Here is a 6,526-nt window from a genome sequence, read left to right as displayed (position 1 = left end):
GGCGATGCGACGTCGCAAATGAAACCCAGGATCTTAGGAAATTAATACTCGCTGCACGCGAACACCGTCTGTCTAGTGTTGAGCACGTTCTCGTGCACGGCCATGAAAAATGATTAATAGCAACCGCGACGAATCGTCTCCGTATGCTAATTTATGTGAAAGTCATTACGATGAGATCTTAATTAGTTCCATCACAATGACGTCGCGAATACACTTTCACCGGACTACGAGTGTTCCGGAACTCGAGTGGGTGGTTGATCCGCTCTGTCTCGTTGTTATCGAGATCGATGGACGGTCGATTTTCCGTCGCTGGTTTCACGAACCACGCGATGTACCGTCCAAGCCGAACGTGGGACGAGAATGTTGTCCACCTCCACGGACGAGCTTCTTCTTCGCCGTGGTCGTCGTTCGTAAGCAACGGAGACAGCTTACACCAGCGACGTCTCAATGTTTCCGTGCTGCTTTATTTTTAATTACGTTCTCGCCGCCCTCGTTCTTCCTCCCTGTCCACCGAGTAGATTTATGGTTGACACTGAATTATGGTTAGTTACAATTTTGAGAAGCTCTTTTTTTGCCACTGTGGTGGATCGTTAAGTACGACGAGGTTTCCTTATACGATGGCGAGACAAAATATTTTTTAATTTCTTCGCAAGGTTCTCCGAGACAGTCTTGGAAGAATGATTCGAACCTTTCTAGTTTTTAAGGGTCGAGTCTACTGTCGACATCTATACCTGTACTTGTATTTTCCCAATGAAGATGACAGTACATAATCCAATGAATTACAGTTACTCGCGTGCAGATAACCGTAAAATTTCTTCTGACCGAAATGATTCGAAAGAGAGAGCTCCCTCTTGTAACAATCGAACGATGATTTATTTCGGTACCGAATAATCTTGAGAATCGGAGCAATCGTGACTGGACGATTCGAATAGCATCGTATCTGGCTCTCTTCGTTTAACGACGATGTCTCTGTACGTGGAATGGAAGCTACCGAGCTTCGTGAAGTCGCGTTCGGTTCGAAGACGACCTATGATACGCGGCTACGGAACCTTCGATTATTTAGGTCGAGATAACCATTACGGTGCAGTGTGCCGATATCGCGGCAAGAAAGATATTGCTACCATTTTAATGTTTTATTTTCCGAGCCAAGGTGTCTTGGGAACCCACGCACGCGAGCACGAGTTACGACACCAAACAGTCATTAAGTCCAGTCGTTAAAGGTCAGCTTGCGTGGCATTCTCGAAAGAATCGTGTTGACCGTGCATCTTCCGCTGGATTCTCTCAATGGAACCTCGTAATCCTAGGAATATTTCATTTCCCTCGTATTAATTCGACGACGGGGCTACTTTGTCACGTCGAGTCGGTCTTACGATCTCGAAGGATCGTGAGCCGGACGAGGAGATTCATTGATCGCGTTAAGGGTCGGAGTGGGCTTAAACTGTTCGTGTTAGATTAATTTAGCGCGTCGTAACCGTCGGATCGAGACAATGCTGGGCAGTTAGAGAGTTCCACGACTATAGAGCGGACGGTATAATTACGCTTTGAAAAGAATTCTCGCTGCTCGTGACGCTGTCAGATGGTCGTTAGTACGTCTACGAACTGGAGAATGACGGGGAAGTGACATCTGACGGAGCTTCGTTTCGAAACCATAGTTTCAACAAAGACCTGTCACTGACGGAATACCAGCGTTTTCGGCCCATAGTTGTACTAATCGTTTGTCGGATGACACGCTGATATGGTCCTACATTATGCTAATTAAATGTCTAATCGATTCGTAATTGTTTCGCTGGATGGTTCGTGAAATTGAAACGGGATCGGTCCGATGACCCGATCGATCAGAGTTCCTGGAAAAAGGGCGAAAGAAAATAATTTCTTAACGAGATAGCACGGTAGCAATCACGGGGCGACTCGCAACGTTCATAGGCCTCGCTTGACTGGTCACCGCGGTAATAATATTCGTGATCTGTTTTACGTTCGTTTGTTCGTTTAACTTACGCGCTTAAATTATTCGCGGGCAAATCTAATCACACCCGCTGTCACGGTTGGTCGTTCCGGTGGGACAGCGTGAATCATCATGGATCGAATCGAAGCACGTAACAAACCGCCGAGATACCGTGTTGTGTGCATTCTCGCGCTGATTTTCTCGCAACCACCGATCGAACGCGTTTCTTTCGCGTTATTCACGCTTAAAGCTATGGATGTTTGATCGCTGAAGTCTTCTGCACGGAACGCCTCGATCGCAATGAGAATTTCCTAGAACCTGACCGTATTGAATTCAGAAAGAGAAGTTGACCGTAACAGATCGAGCAAATATGCTCGCTTATATCTTTCGAATTCGATCCATCGACGACGAGAGCGAATACAGGCTTCGATGTCAAACGAGGAAGATAAATAGGAGGAGGATGAGGTATCGTAAAAATTTATTCGAAAGATTTGTCAGACGCAAAATGGTGACCATTAAAAATGCGGACGAAGGTTCCTGGCGCAACAGGTCTCTGCTTTGTTCGCGTACGCAAAAGCTGTCGTTTACGACGCAAGCTGTAGGTACGTGTAATCGCAAAAGGTTCCATGCAGGTTCGCCCTCGCGTGTGCATGGAACGTACGTGTATGTGCCGTGCTGGTAAGGTTAGGTTAATAAACGTAATGCGACGCCAGCAGAGTGCAACGTTGCCGATGCAGCCACCCCCAACGTTGCTCCGAGCTGAAACAGCGGGGGCGGAAGGGCGGGAGAGAGATATACAGGGTGTACCAACAAGATTTTCATCGAAATCTCTCATTATAAAACCTCAATCGAACATCTTAATCCCTACTTATTCTTCGTATTATGTTTGTAAAGAAAATTCAGAATTCCAGATGCATACACACACGCATACATACACCGGTTTGTAGGTTAGACACATAAAGATTAGGACTGGAAAGAAGATGTAAATAAATGAGATAGATAGTTTGGATCCTTCTTCTCTCTGGAAAGCATAAGTTCGCTACTTAAACGTCTCAATTATGACAAGATATAATTAAAAGATATCAAGTTAAAGGTATTTAGACAGATGTTGGAAAGTTTTTAATGAAGTTAACGAATTTGTTACGTCTGCGACACTTTGTAAAGGAGTCTTGTACAAAAGATACTTCTTCGTTACGACACCCGGTACATATTTAAGGTCTCTCATTCCTGAACGCTCATGCGATCTTCGTGCTCGTGTAGTTTTGTGAAAGCGAATTCGTAAAGCTACATGATAAGAGCAGAAACGAAGAAAGTTATGAAAATAGGACAGAGACTACCGGAACGTGCATCCGTGGAACTATTTTCTCAAAAGGGAGAGTATCTAAAAATACAAAAGCACAATCCAGTGTCGACATAAAGAACAGTTCAAGCACACTTGAACGCCGTGCACTGTATTATATCTTTCTTCCTTATATGTAACGAGCGCGATCATTTCAGACATTAATTATTCTGCCATCGAGAACAATTCTCTTTTTGTCAGTGTCATTGTTCCTAGACAACTCTTCAAAGGTTCCTTTTCACGTCCAGCCTGTGTCACAATCATTTCCTATTCATTGCCCGGTTCACGGTGTATGTTGATCGATCGATTATTTATAAATCAGGAGCGGACCGTGCCTCGCGTGAGCAACAGCGGATATAACGCGATAATCCTAACAATTTGTATAACGCTGCCATCCGTAAGTTTGGAATCGTTGTTCAATTATTTATGAAAGTCGTTCCTCCGAGATCCTTCTAACGATCGGAACGAAATACTACCATAATCATATACCTAATTGTATCTAATTCGTGGAAGATCGTAGGAAGATGTTCGGAGATGTTCAGGATCAAAGAATTCGCGATCGTTCTCAGCGATTCCATCGCATACCTCCGAAATGAACTTGATATCATTTCCTAATGAGAACTCGCAACCAGGAATAGAAGAAACATTAAAACCAACATAAATTACGAACGTTTATAGTTCTCGGAACTCTCGAATCTCTTTTAATGAAATTTCCCTCTATCGCTGGCTTAATATCCACTAACTGTACTAACATCAGCGAAAGGAAGAACAGATCCTGACAGGCACACCGTGTGAAGGCCGCTTTAAACAGTAAAGTCTCGGAGTTCCTGGGTTGTTTCGCGGCGCACTAGTCGAGCACGTAGAAGGCCCATAATCGGTGCATCGCGCTAGGACAATTAATTCAGCCGGCGGTGGGAGAAGGTGAGAAGATGATGCGGAGATCGGCGATCTCGCTTGGTCGCGGTGGCTGCACCCGGATAATAATATTCGCGGTGTGGCCCTTTCGTAGCCGCAGGTGGTAGAAGGTATATACGAAAGGGCCGGCCCTGCTGGCGTACTTCGCTCCGTTCCTCGTTCGCTTGCCTTCCTGACTGGTCGGTTGGCTGCCTCTCCTGAACACCTTGAAAAGAAAAGCTCGGCGCGCCTCGGTTGCATAATGCAAGGCGGGTCCGTGATTCCGTCAGCCAGTTTATCGGCCTGTCAAGTATATATACGCGGTTGACAGATGTTGCCACGGGGACCAGGGAAGTTCAGGTACCCGCGACATACGTTTCAGCTGCTTTCCTCCTCCTTACCTCGCTTTTCCATCCTCTTTTCCTTCCTCTCGTTACACTCTGCCTGCAAGTATCGTCGCGACCATTTTCGAATTCGAAAAAGAATCGAATGCGAGCCAATTCTAGCGCGATGCAAGCGTATGATTATTGTAGTTCCGTGAATGGAGTCGATAAGCCGTGTATTACGTTGCCAGATAGCCGGCCTTGCGCCGATATCGCTCCGTTGTTTAGCGCTACTCGAACGATTTCCGGAGTACGGTTTTACCTGGCCCGCAATCGGACGATTCGTTCGATGAATATCTGCTATTCGAAAGGGGTTATAAATTGGAAGCATTCTCCGTTCCGTGATATAGATTGCACGATCACTATGGAGAGGAGTACATTTTAAATACAGAGAGAATCGTGCTGCCTTTGTTCTACGGAAAAAGTATTCCACAAACGATCGTCATTTTTGCGAGGAAATGGCTGTACGTATATAGATACGACAGGATGATAGCACCTATCCGTCGTTGTCAGTACGCAGCTGGCAGCGTTGGTACGCGAGCACGGAACGCCGAGAGGTGTAAATTATGCGCCAATCTTCGCCGGTTCACCCGTAACAATTTCGAATTATCACATTATACACTTTTCTATCGCGCGCGCGGGAAAATTGCGCAAAATTGCAGGCCGTACGTGGCGCCGCGACTTGGTTGCCCGTCCTCTCAGCTTGTTTGACATAGTTCGTGGCACGAAGCTCCGTAATCAGAAGCTCCGTGATGTTGGAAAGGTTTCGTCGGTGGCCAAATACGGTGATTCGTTCGGTCGTACCGTTTCCAGGACGGAGAACGACCGTGTTTGGCAACTTCGTGGAAAGATGCCATCGAGAGAAGAACGGAAAGGATTCGAGGGACGAAAGTTTCGGCGAGGATACGAACGATGGGATCCTTAAAACGCGGCGCAATTCAGGGACGGCGGTGGAAAAGCCGCGAGAAGGAGGAAGCCTTTAATGCTCGAACAGTCGCTTTGTTGTCAGTGATTTATGGGGTCTTATAGGAGGCACGGAGATGCCGACTGTCTAGTGTCATGGCATTTCGTATCGCAGTCACTACGCTTCCGGGGTGTCGTGAATCAAGCGAACACGTCGCGACCAGCGCGATTATACGACCTCGCACGCAGGACACGTAGGGCCCGTAGGTACTCTGCCTGGGCTTTATAGTAGGTATACATCTGTAAAAGATCGGTACATTCGTCCAGTCCATTTATTGTCGGTGCCCAACAGTTCTTCCACGCCGCTGAGAACAGCTGGAAGATTTACGAAGCGCCGCTTCAACAGATCAAATATCTACCGGGAAGATTTTCTTTTCGAGCAAAGCCCTTATGTTCCACGCGCCCCTCAGCCTCGCGGTCTTATCGGGGAAAAGTTATTGTTCGAATCGCCTGGAACGAATAAAGCTGTTCTCGCGTCGAGCCGCTAGTTTTAACGTAAAATCAAATAAAGAGGCGATTAAGTTACCTCGGCTTTGGCATTCCACGAGGTTCTCTCGCTGTCCCTGTTACGCTTGAAAATTAAAGTGCGCCGGATTAGGTGTACACGTGTTCTCGGACCAAAAAAATCGGACAGACGAAGAACAAGAGACGTTTTCGAGCGGGTACCCGGATACTTTATGAGCAACCATAATGCGCATTAAACGCCCAAACGCGTTTATTGTTCTTGGTTGCGAAACGAATTTATTCCGCTTGTCTACCTGCCAGAGGCGTGACAGTTTACCGCGCATTAATTATACTCCGAAGTTTAATTCGAGAGACCCAAATCTTTACGCGTATAACAGATAAAATGATATCGAATAAAGTCAATTTAAGTGGTCCAGAAAATTTAAACGATCGCACGAGTGTTCGATATACAGCCATGAAGGGAACAGGAACGCGAATAGATTTTCATCGATTTCTCCATCGAATCTCTGTACACGGGGGAATCAACGAGACGCGATTGTC

This window comes from Bombus pyrosoma, linkage group LG7 (genome assembly GCF_014825855.1).
Source record: "Bombus pyrosoma isolate SC7728 linkage group LG7, ASM1482585v1, whole genome shotgun sequence".
In the NCBI taxonomy this organism is placed as follows: Eukaryota; Metazoa; Arthropoda; class Insecta; order Hymenoptera; family Apidae; genus Bombus; species Bombus pyrosoma.
The sequence above is the reverse complement of the archived record's forward strand: the minus strand, read 5'-3'. Positions refer to the sequence as shown.